We start from the raw sequence: 11874 nt of genomic DNA on the forward strand, positions 1-11874 counted from the left end.
AAGACACTGACACTCTCGTTGCAGGTGGGTGCCGGGCTGCTGAGGACCTTCCCTGTGGCCGCTTGGCCACGGTGCCACCGGCAAGGGCGCCGGAGCTGGCCCGGTGGCTGATCGCGACCTGGTGCTGGGTGCACGTGTCTGCGTCTCTCCCCCGGGAACGCACCTGTCCATGTGTCACATTCCGCCTGCACTAACCCACCTGGTGCGCTGCGGCCCCTGAGGAGGCCCCCGCTACCGAGGCAGGGCCTCCCGCCTTCCCTCGCTCGGGCCTGGCCCCAGGGCCTGTGGTTTGGGGTCGGGGGACTTGACTGTACCTGTTTCTGGCAGATCGACCCCGGGCAACGGGGGTTCATTAGCTGGAGAATCGGGAAGGAAATGCGTGTTTCAGGCAGAGTTCTTTAGGCTCGTGGGTATTCGTGATCTAAGTGTAAAATACTCTCAGCTGAGCGCCACTGGTCCTAGTTGGACATTTACCAGGCGGACTCTGAAGCGGGGGGAGTTCGCTTTCTCCTCTCCTGTGTCTGGGTGCATCTCTCTGCTCTCCTCAGCTCTGACAGCGTAGAAAGTTTTTATTCAGGGAGACGGTGACTTAGAGAACAGCCTTGCTCGTGGGCGTCGGGAGTTGGGGAGCGGGGTCTGCTTTTATGTCCAGGCTGCACTGGCGTCGAGACCTGCAGGTCAGTGCAGGAGGTGACCCACGAGGCCAGGCCACAGAAAGCAGTCTCAGCCTCTGTGACTTAGAAGGAAAGGGTAGGGGTGTCTCTCTTCTCTCTTTTCTTTAATTTTTTTATGGTGGTGTGGGGTATTGTTCCTAGTACCCCTAAAGTCACCCCCCACCATGAGTGGACCTAAGTGTAAATGCATAAATGTCGTATGACAAAGTAGCTGTCATGGCTGACGTGACCAGGTGACATGGAGTTGAGAACTATACCTGTGAAGCCTGAGGGGACAGGTGTGTCCCAGCACTGACGTTCCAATGTTCTAGGGAGCATCCCAGCTTCCGTGACGGGGACCCTGACATGCTCCAATATTCCATCATCGCCTGCATCTGAGTGTCCTGTTTCTTCAGAGGTAGCATCACGCGTGCGTTGGCTACGATGGGTCAAGGCTGTTCGTTTTCTGGGTGGCCATAACAAAGTACCCCAAAGCGGGTGGCTTAAACAGCAGAAACTCACTCTCTCACAGTTTTAGAGACCGGAAGTCCACAATCCAGGTGTCCGGAGGATCGTGCTCCCTCTGAAGAATCTAGAGAAGTGTCTGTCCCGTGCTTTTGTTGGCTTCTGGTGTGGCTGGCCATCCTGGGGGGCCCTTGGCTTGTAGAAGCATCGCTTTGGTCTCCGCCTCGGTCGTCACGTGGTGGTCTTCATGTTCACGTAAGGACACCGGTCAAATTGGATTGAGGGCCCACCCTACTCCAGCGTCATCTCAGTGAATTACGTTTGCAACGACCCTATTTCCGAGTAGGGTCACACACACACTCCGAGGTTGCTAAGAAGACATGAATTCGGGGAGAACACTTTTCACCCTGGCACACAGGTCTTAGGAGAAGCCCAGACCCAGTTCCTGTCCCGGGCTGGGCCGTAGGGGATACTGGTGTCAGGTGGCCAGCCTACCAGGGCTGTTTGTGAAGGGGCGGCCTGAGGCGGCCTTCGGGAGGGATGTGGGTACCGAGAACGGGCAGCAGGAGCCCACGCTGCCTTCTTCAGTTCGGCGTTTTAAAGGGCCCTTCAATGTCCTTGGCTAGAACATAGCCTGTTTCAGCGGTCTGTCATGGTCGGGTGCCATGGGGTGGGCTGCTGGTTAAGGTTCTTCTCTGCCATCTGTGGAGGCAGCCATGGGCTGGGCTCAGGAGGACCCCGGAGTGGCCGGCTGCTGGTCAGACCAGCGTGGGCCTGGCCCAGAACAGCTGCCTGTGCCGTCACCCTTGAACCAGCCAGCCCGGGTCCTCGACTTGCCCCGAGTAGAAACCGACTAGCCCAGCCCTGTCGTCGGTGAGGTGCGAAGGCGGGGCCATCACCGGGAGGCCCCTTGGGCCCCTGCCACCTGACTCTCCAGGCGTGAGTGGAGGGCACACAGTCTTTCTGCTCTGCCTCAGTCTGTTCCCGGATCAAGGTGCCCAGACTCGGTATTACTCCCTGCTGCCCCAGAGCCAGTTTCACAAGGTTGACCTTGGGAGCGGTGCCGTCGGCCTGTGCGGAGGGCCTTCAGCCGCCGTGTCCGTCGGAAGGGGTCGTGAACACACTGTCGTTACACCAGCCCCCGGGAGAAATCTCATCATCAAGGAAAGCTGGACTTCTGAGCAGCTGGGTTGTTTCGTCTATAGGGGACACCGATGACAAAATGGCCCGGTGTTTCCTGTCCGCATTGCCTGCTGGAAACCTTAGAACCGGATTTCTGTGAGGGGCATATTTCCGAATTCGTTTGTGGTCCCTGTCCTTTACTTTCACATGACCGTTTTTACGATGAAGATGATAATCTTTTGGAAGGATTTGGGGCCATTTATGGAGTTCAGGAAGGGAGGGAGCCAGGCCTGCTCCGATGCATACGCAAGCTCGATAAAACCATCAGCTGTTATTAGGGAGAAGGAAGGAGAGGAGCGGGGACTTGTGAGCACGACTGTTTTCAAAGGAGAAATAAGAAAGGAAAAGGAGACAGTTCAGCCTCAGACACTCCGAGAGTGAGAACGGGGATGCGGGTGGCAGGCACGGTGCCAGGTGCCATGCCTAGTCTTGAGACCAGCAGCTACCGAGGCTGGCGGCCTCCCGTGCCCAGGGAGCAGGGCCGAAGCTTTGTTCTGGAAGGATTTCCTCTCTTGCAGGGTCTGCTCGTGTGGAGTGGCTACCGTCCCTCAGTATTTACCCTGGTCGACTGGCCCAGTGGCATGTTGATTCAAGACGTGTCTCTGGTGTTCTGGGGTTTTCACGAGCCGGCTTGCCCTTGACGATCAGGGTCAGTGACCTCGACCAAAACCATAACCCACTTTTCTGCTTCTTCCCCTAATACAGTGGTCAGCAAACTATAGCCTGAGGACAAAATCCGGCCTGCCACCTGTGTCTGTAAATAAAGTGTCATCGAAACAGGCCCATTTGTTTCTGCAGAGATCACGTGGCCCACAGAGTCTAAAGTGTTCACGTTAGTCTTAAGTGGCCATGTGACAGTAGAAGCTTCCAGAACAGTGAATCCTTATCCTCGAAAGATGTTTTCTCAGCTTGATTTAGGATGAGCTTGCTTTAGAGGTGACGAAAGGCAAATGTATGTCCGTGAGTTTATAAACTACAAATAATGAAATTAAAGTGTTTTTTTTTAAAGCAGAAATCTTGCAAGTCAGCAAGGCAGAACCTTAAGAAGGATTTTGTTTCATGTTACTCAACTGTGCTCCGTAATCATTGGCAGTAATTATAATACTAAAAACATTATACCTAATAATCATACATAATTATACCTGCCACTGTGTGCAGTCTAATTGCATCATATGTGATGATTGTTTTAATCTTTATAAAAGCTCTATGAAGTAGTATTTTTACTGTTTTCATCAAAATGGAAACTGAGCCTCAGAGAGGGTGAGTCATTGAGCAAAGACCACACAGCTCATAAGTGGCAGAACCAAGATTTGAACTCAGGTGGTCTAACTCCCAAATCTGCTTTTAACCCAGATGGGAAGACTCCACTTTAAAGGGTGAATTTTAGGAATATAAAGCCAACGATAGGACAGCTAGCTAGCCATTTGGCACCTTAGTCATTCCTTACACAGAAATAATTTCCATATGGAATAAAGCTTTAAATGTTATTTAAATGTCCCCGAAGTGGGTGACTGTCTCAATCTCGGAGTGTCAGACCTTTGTAAAGAGCGCAAAAAATATGTTTGTAAACACAACATGACTGTCGACAGCCTTTCTCGTCGTCCCTGGAGGTCCATGGCTTTCGTCCTCAGAGTTTTTGGTCCATGGATCTGGGCACAGGAGAGCAGGTGGGTCATGGCAGGTAGGGCACAGAACTGTCTAAGGAAGAAATGCATAGATGCGTGATGGGGGGTTGGGTGAGAGAAGATTCTGGAAGGTGGATTGGCGTTCGGGAGGATTTGGGAGCATCTCGGAGAGGGAGACCAAGGACTGAAGCCCAGTTACTGTGGGACAGGGATGGAAGAGATGAAGGGCACGTTTGCTGGCGGGTTACTGTGTTTTGGGAATAGAAGCCCAGCCCCAGCGCCCACCCTGCCCCTGTGAACACCTCCCCACAGACATCCTCAGGGGACCCACCCCTCGGAAGGGCCTTTCTTTACCGCCATATAAAACAGAAGCCATCTCTCCTAAGTACTCTGCCTTTTCTCCATGAGAAATGCCATATATTTACCAGTTTACTTGTCTGCCTTCCCCGGCCACAATGTGAGCTCTGTTGCGGGGCGGGGGGTCTGGGGAGGCGGACATGACTCTGCTTTGCGACAGGCTCCTTGCTCAGCGTCTAGAACAGTGCCTGGAACCTAGAAAGCATCCAACAAACCCTCTTCCACGCGTTCACCAGTGACTTCCCTGCTGGCCGAGGCTTTCTCAGACTCGGGCTGCTGCTGCTTCTCCCACAAGGCACTCACCTGCCTGGACGCACCAGGAGGTGTCAGCGGGTCGGCTAAGCACGACAAAACTCAAGGACAACACAGGAAAGACGAACCAAAAACTGACCGCGTAAAGATGACCACCTCGAAAACGTAAACGTGAAAAACAAACGCTCCAGCTCCAGCCACAGACTCCAGCTTGGGGTCTCTGCGAGTTCTCTCCAGGGTCCTTTGAGTCCCTGTGAGCAAAATAGGGCTGTGAGGAGCTGGGGAACATACTGCCTACCCCCAAGAGAGTAGGTGCTGACGCCTGACTCGTTAAATACATGGACAGGCCGTAGGTCAGCATGGAGGCATAGGTGCTGTTGGAGTCTGTTTCTCCCCACACCCCTCCGTGGCCACCCAACCTGCGACGCTACTCAGAATGCTTGCCAGCCAGGAAGGCCGAGCACCGGGCCACTGGGGACAAAACGGGGTTTTGTCTTTGGCACCAGAGGCACCTTTGTCTTGGAGGTTGCTTTTGGGGGTCACCATCATGTCGATGGAGGGCTTGCTGGGTGTCCTAGGAGGGGCAGTTGGAGGTCTCGGCCGTGGCCGTTTGCTGACTGGCTGAGGAGCGTCTCAGTCTTTCTCGCCGGCCCGGCTGTCCCGCCACACCGCCCGCCGGACCCCGGCCTTTCTCACACATCCCGGTGTCAGATTCTTAAGGAACCCGCGGGCCTGCTCCTTCTGCTCTGAATAATTGTGGCTCCGAGGCTTAGCCTGTGGCCAGCAGAGTCTCAGCACAGACACAGAGACGCAACCTTGCTCAGCTCCTTCTCGGCCCCCCCCGGGTGCTTCCATCTTTCCAGGTGGGGTACCTGCAGACAGGTGCTGACGAGCCGCTGGGCCGCAGCCAGGAAACGTGGTTTGGAAGAGAGTCACATGCAGACAACCCTGAGTGACAGGTCCGGGAGACCACTGCTGACCCCTGGAAGGAGACGGGTCTCTGGAAAGCGAATCCTGCCGTGGCCTCACTTCCCGCCTACACGCCACCCTGCCATTGTCTGCTGCAGCATCTCTCTTTGACGAGAGTCGTCTTGCAAGCCCCGCTCCTTGGAAAGGAACCGGATTTTGATAAGTACAGTTGTGCAGCCATAGTGACGTTGAAGGAGCAAAGACACAGCTCTGCAGCTTCCCCCCTCCGCCCACATTCACTTGATGACACGTCTCTGCGTCCTTTCTAGAAGACTCTCGTGTGGGCCGAATGTTTCGTTTGAGCTCTATCATGCGGCCGTGTATGTGGCGTCACAGAAAAGGGAGACGAAATTGAGTCTGAAATCGCTGCTTATCACAGTTCCTGGAGGTGCGTTTGTTCCCTGTGGGCTCTGCACACAGTAGGCGCTCAAAAACAGTATCGAGTGACTCGTCCTGTCGATGTCACAAAGTCACCTGACCCCTTCATACGATGCCGCCGTCGCCACCGTCAGTGTCCGGTTATCAGGTCAGGACTGCAAGGGTCGTACGGGAATCATGACGGAGCTCTCAGGCCAGCGCTCCCTGGGGAAGTAGGCAAGCTACGTTATTTCCGGCACTGTTAGTAGGTAGGTGACAAAAATACACAGTTTCCTTTCATCCTTACAGCGACTCTTACGAGTTGAATCGTGTCCCCTCAAAAAAAGATATATGCAACGTCCTAAGCCCTGGCGTCTCTGAATGTGACCTGATTGGGAAATAAAGTCTCTGCAGGTGTCATTAGTTGAGGTAAAGTCACAGCGGAGTAGGGAGGGGCTAATCTCATGCGACTAGTGTTTTGTAAGATGGAAAAGACAGACACGTAGGAAGAATGCCGTAGGACAACAAAGGAAGGGATTAGGGTGACGCGTCTACGAGCCACGCGTGCGGAGGGGGGCTGGCAACCTCCAGACGCGGCGGGTTTCAGAGGGGGCGGCCCAGCCCGGCCGGGCTCAGCAAGCCTCGCGTTTTTTCTGGCTTTGTGGCCAAGTGACCACAAGGGGGCGACATAGCCTCACATTCTGAGCCTCACGCAGGGACATGTTGGCCCTGCGCCGGGGACAGAGACAGAGTTGGGACGTTAGCCTTCCCATGCACCACCCCCGCCCCCCCAAACAGCAGAAAGCTGACTTCCCAGAGCAGACACGTCATCCTCCCCCTGACCAGCCCGGCCGTCTGGGGGTCGTCTCATGTTGACCGCGTCTGCCCAGCGTGCCAGGCTCTGGGGACACAGCCAGGGACAAGCGAGTTCCTGCCCTGGGGGTACGCCTGTGGGAGGGGGACAGTGAGGAATGCGTGTCGCGTGCGCCCAGGGGTGGGGTGGGAGGAGGGCTGCTTTGCACGGGGCCGCCAGGAAACGTGGTCCCCGTGTGAGGCATCTGGGCTCTGATAGGACGGCCAGGCGGGTGTGGGGCGCCCGGCCGGCCTAGTAGACGCGGGAGGGTGCAGGCGTCCTGAGCAGCAGCACCTCTGAGCCCTCAGGCCGGGAGCGGGGTGGGGTGGCGGATCGGGGTTGTGGGGTCGTGGGGAGGCGGGCTTTGGGGGGCAGGGCTAGGGGCCTCGCAGGCCAGGGCAGGGTTTGGGACTTCACTGAGTGACCCCGGAAGCCATCACGTGGTGTTGCTGAGGGAATGACTTGCAGTCTGGACGGATCAGTCTGGCCACTGACACGATAGAGGTGGACGTGGGCCAGCGGGGCCCCTGGAATGACCCGGGGATCAGTTAGGACGGTCTCCCACCTCCTCCTCCTCCTCCTGGCGCCCTGCCTCACCTGAGAGCCTTACTGATGGTACCTGCCTGGGGCGGTCTGCCGTCATTTCAGGTGCCCGCACAGGCTGTGTTCCTCGTGGGTGCTTCTCTGCTTCTGCCTCGTGGGAAGTCGTGTGCTGGCCATGTCACGTGCCTACTGCGTGCTCCCCCACTCTGGTCCCCAGCACCGGGCAGAGCCTTGAGCCGCCCGAGCCCAAGGCCTCTGAGCACTGCCCTCCCTGGGAAGGGCCCAGGCCCCGGGCTGGGCTCACGTCTGGCTCTGCACGTGCATCCGGGTGAGGGGTGGCTGGGAAGTGGCGGGAACTTGCAGGGAAGGGGCTGGCCGTCGTCACGACTGTGAAGGGGCAGAATCCCGGTGCCCAGGGCCCCCCTCCTCCCTCAGGCTGATGCCGGCTTTCAGGGGCGGCCCTGGCAGAGGCGCTCGGGCTGGAGGGATGGCCGTGACGGACAGAGCTGAGGCTGCAGACTCGGGGGCGGCTGGCACGTTCGCTGTGTAACTGAGCAGGGGTTCCGAACGTTAAGCCAGATGTGACGGATACCTTTTGGAAGCGGTCATCTGTCCAGAACCCCAGGGTCATGCGGCGATGGCTTTCAGGGACTGAGACACCAGGCATTTTGCCACCTGGCCCCCACTGAGCAAGAAATAGCATCTCGTCTGCGTGGGCAGCAGTCCACACCGAGTGACCGCTACCGACGGAAGTCAGCCCCGCGGGCTACGGGGACGTTATCTTTGTCCTACTAGAAAAAAGGTGTTGAAAATCGCTGACCCGGACAGCCACCTACTCTGATTACACCGAGGGCTACTCTAGGTCACAGCCATGGTATCTGAGGGACAGGCAAGAAGGAAAATGTGCCAGCGTCCCCCAGGACTCAGAGAGCCCACGTCAGCCGGCAAAGGCCGCGCCCGGCTCGGAGTGTTCGAACGAGGCCTGGCAGCTGCTCCCGGCGGTGGTTCAGGCCTTTCCGACCTCAGCCCCCGGTGAGAATGCCGTGCGCGTCGGCGTCCGGCGCCAGCGCGTGCGGCTGGAAGCCGTGTCTCACGGACCAGCGTCTGCCCCGGCCGGCGCGTTCTGCTCTCCGTGACTCCCACTCGTTTTAAAAGGGCGCTTTCTCTGACCCACGCAGTCGGCACGCAGGGGTGGGGTCGCGACCGCACTGCGGAAAATCCCGCCCTCCGTGGTCACGAGCAGCAGGACGATGGCTGGCACGGCTGGAAGCAAGCCGGGCTGGGAACTTTGGGGGCACAGAGGATCGGGGGGTGGGGGGTGCCAGAGGAATGTTGGGGTTTTGCCAGAGATGTGGGACGGTCGGCGTCGGGACCAGCTCACAACCATGACCAAGGTCGCGTGGGCTTCGAACACTCAAGGAAATTTCATTTTCTGTTCAGTTAAATTAAGAAACTGAGAGTCCCCGTGGGCGGCCGCGCTCCTGGCACGGGCCAGATCTGTCCCCTCGCTGCCTCTCCGCCCTTTCAACCCTGCTGCCCGTCGGGGGCCGTGCCAGAGGATGTCCCGAGAGCCATGCGAAATTCGAGCGCGCTTTCCAGAGACCTGTATTTCCCTTGGGAACCTTCTGGTCCTTCCTCTCCACCTCCATACTGGATCGTACACGGCTCCTCCTCCCTCTCCCAGCAACTCGAGTTTATTTTTCAAATACAAGTCTGTTTTCTCATAAAACGCAAAGGGCTTCGTACTGCGTGTGGAGGAGGGAACTCGGGCGTTTAAGATGTTCATTTTGAGTCTCCGCGTCTGGGCCTCACAGGCCAGGGGCTCCCCAGTGCCGACAGCCTCCCTGCCTCAGCTCGCCGGCAGCCACCCCCGGAGCTGGACGGCCTGGCAGCCGCGGCGGTCCGCCCGCTTAAACACGGCAGGGGCAGGCTGTGGTCCCCCGGCTCTGATCCCCCGGCGTTTGGGTCGGGCACTCAAGGCTGGTTACTCTGCAGAACCTCCGTGCTGACACCTTTCCTGTCTTCTTTTAAGGAGCCCGTTCACCTTACGTATCAGGCAGGGCCTCCCGGCGGCACAGAACCGCCAAATCCGGCGTTAAAACACGGGACCCAGGGACTGCGTGGTTATAACGGCGAGCGAGGGGCTGCAGAGCCCGCCCGAGATCAGAGGCACCTCCGCCTCCCTGGGTGCCAGAGGTGAAGGTCAGCAGGGGGTGGGGGCACCCAGCGGTGACCCGGCAGAGACTGGAAGTGGGTCTGTCTGGCAGGACTGGGAGACAGAGGGGCTGCGGCCACAGCCGGCGATGCTGCCCAAGGCCTCTCCCCGCCCCCCAGGCTGGAGGCCGGCTGAGAAGGGAGCGGGCATCATGGCTGCAGGGTCAGCCCCCTGCGTGCCAAGCAGAGCAGCTCCGAGGGGCCGTCCCAGCTCCAGAACTTTCTGTAAGGGTCCAGCAGAGTCTGCACTGCCCCTCGAGGCCGTCCTGGGCCCAGCCCTGCCGCCTCCCATTCTTGTCTCGCACGAGGATCCCAAGGCCCTGACTCGCCTCCCGCAGGCCGGTCCCGTCTCCGAGTCTGCGGCTCGGGGAGCCTGCCAGGCTCGCCTGCCGGACGTCCGCTGTGCCCGTCACTGCAGTCTGTGCCCCGGAGTCCCGATGTCAGAGCGGCCGTGTGAACGAGGGAGGGAGGAGCGAGTGGACGGACGAGGCAGACGCCGCCGTCCTGAGGACTCGTGCTGGGCGCTGTGAGGGAGACCGCGTGCAATGGGTGACAGGCCCGCGCCCAGCTCCCCCCGCCCTCCGGGGCTGCTCAGGAAAGGGAGGTCGTACCAGCGGCCCTGGGCCCGTCCCCACGGGTCTCCAGAATCCACAGCTGCATGAGCTCGACCCTGTGCCCGGCTCAGTGATGGTTTCCCGGGCTTGCCCATGCGGTGACACCGTCCCGCCAGCCTCAGACCCCACCTGAGCCGTCCTGACCGCAGCCGCCCGGCTGGAGCCTTCCGGATCCAGGCAGCTGGTGAGGTCTGAGGCCCAGGGCTGAGCGGACTTCAGAGGAACGTGACCCATCTTGCCTGCCCACAGAGAAAGGAAAGGTATGCGTGGCATTCAGATTTCCTGAAAAGTCCAGCCAGCACACCGCCGAGCTATGCGGCCTGGCACCCCGGGCGGTCCCCTGGGAGGGCGCCCTCTGGTGGCTGCCATGCACGTGTCCCTGGAAGGGGCCAGCAAGCCCGCCCGGGCCGGGCTGGGAGCTGAGTATTATTTGGCGGAAGCCAGGGAAGAAGGTCCAGAAGCCTCTCCCCTCCCTCAGTGACGCGGACAGCTCCCTGGGCCCCCAAGGGCCCGCTCGGGTGGTGATTCTACCATCGGACACGGCAGAAGGAGGTGCCGGCCGATGCTGCTGTCTCGCCCTGACCGCTTTATTTCTGAATTCCTTTGGAAAAATGACATTTTACTTTGATGTTTTGAAACTTACAGAAAAGTTGCAGAAGTAACACAAAGAATTCCCAGGTGCCTTTCCCCCGTCCGGGGTCCCCGGTGCCGACATCTTACCACAGTGGCTCATAGCCTGCCTCTCGCTCGCTCTCAGGATGTATTTGTGTGTGTTCACGTGAAATCTGAACCTTCGAGAATAAATTGCAGATATAATGTCCCTCGACCCCTAAATACTCCAGCGTGTGTTTCATAAAAATAAGGACGTTCTCCTTATGAGAGTTCGATGGTCAAACTTGGGAAATCAGCAATAACGTAATAGTTTGAGCTCAGACTCAGCTTTGATTCACGTCTCACAAATGGCCTCAGCAACATCCTTTTTTAGAAGCGGCCGTCCCGAGCATACGCCGTGTACACACATCGCACGTGCTCAATCCTTTTAACCCTTGTAAGCAGTAAATATTTCACGGGGACCAACTCGGCTGCCATGTAGTAAATATCTTCTTTCTCATCCAACTTTCACTCGCTGGTTTTAGCATCGGTCAGTTATTCTTGCCTGAAGTATCACTATGGTGGCAGCCAAAAGGTGATTTTCCGGATTTATCAATAATTCTGCGTGGACCGGTGAAATTCTGCTAAGGAAGGAATTTTCACGTTCTCCCCGTGTACGTATAGGCTCATGGATTGATATCGTACTCAGCGGGTTTTAGTTTGTCATTGTCATGTCTCGATGCTCAGATTGTCCTAGGCTTTGGCCGCCGGGCTGGTCCCCGTCCCGTGACTGCCCTCATCATGCCGTAAGCTCTTCCTTACTCTCCGATGCAACAGTCTCCCAGGCTCATCCTGTCCTTTCTCTGCCTGGCTCTGCAATCAAACACTTCTCCAAAGAGCCTTCGTTACATTTAGTGGCAAATCGTATTTAGAAATGAGATCCGGGCGTTAATCATGTTCACTGCTCCTGGGGTGTCGTGGCCTCTGGACCCTCTGAACAGACATGCTGGAAATACGCTGACGTACAGGATAATAGGTAGATTTAAAAAAAAAGAAAGTACAGCCACACCGTGGATTACCACGCAGCCGTAAAAAATGCAAAGATGATGTCTTGGAAGCAGTAGGGCGGGAGATGTGACTACACCGTCCTCAAGAGACATGGGCATGGCCCTTAGACACGAGCGATGAGCATGTAGGTG

The 11874-nt window shown here is 57.5% G+C and overlaps 1 protein-coding gene and 1 long non-coding RNA gene across 2 annotated transcripts in view; one reads left to right on the forward strand and one right to left on the reverse strand.

Moving 5' to 3' along the window:
* The window catches only part of PRKAG2 (protein kinase AMP-activated non-catalytic subunit gamma 2), a 186452-nt gene that overhangs the window by 64120 nt on the left and 110458 nt on the right, over positions 1-11874 (forward strand). The gene's annotated exons all lie outside the window — the stretch shown is intronic.
* LOC112469938 lies at positions 12-11863 on the reverse strand. The gene is made up of 3 exons (XR_003042772.1): positions 7311-11863; positions 5407-6085; positions 12-4785 (listed from the first exon to the last, which is right to left on the reverse strand). It is a non-coding gene; the product is annotated as an uncharacterized LOC112469938 (long non-coding RNA).

The sequence above is a fragment of the Pteropus alecto genome, unplaced genomic scaffold (assembly GCF_000325575.1).
Source record: "Pteropus alecto unplaced genomic scaffold, ASM32557v1 scaffold48, whole genome shotgun sequence".
Taxonomy (NCBI): domain Eukaryota; kingdom Metazoa; phylum Chordata; class Mammalia; order Chiroptera; family Pteropodidae; genus Pteropus; species Pteropus alecto.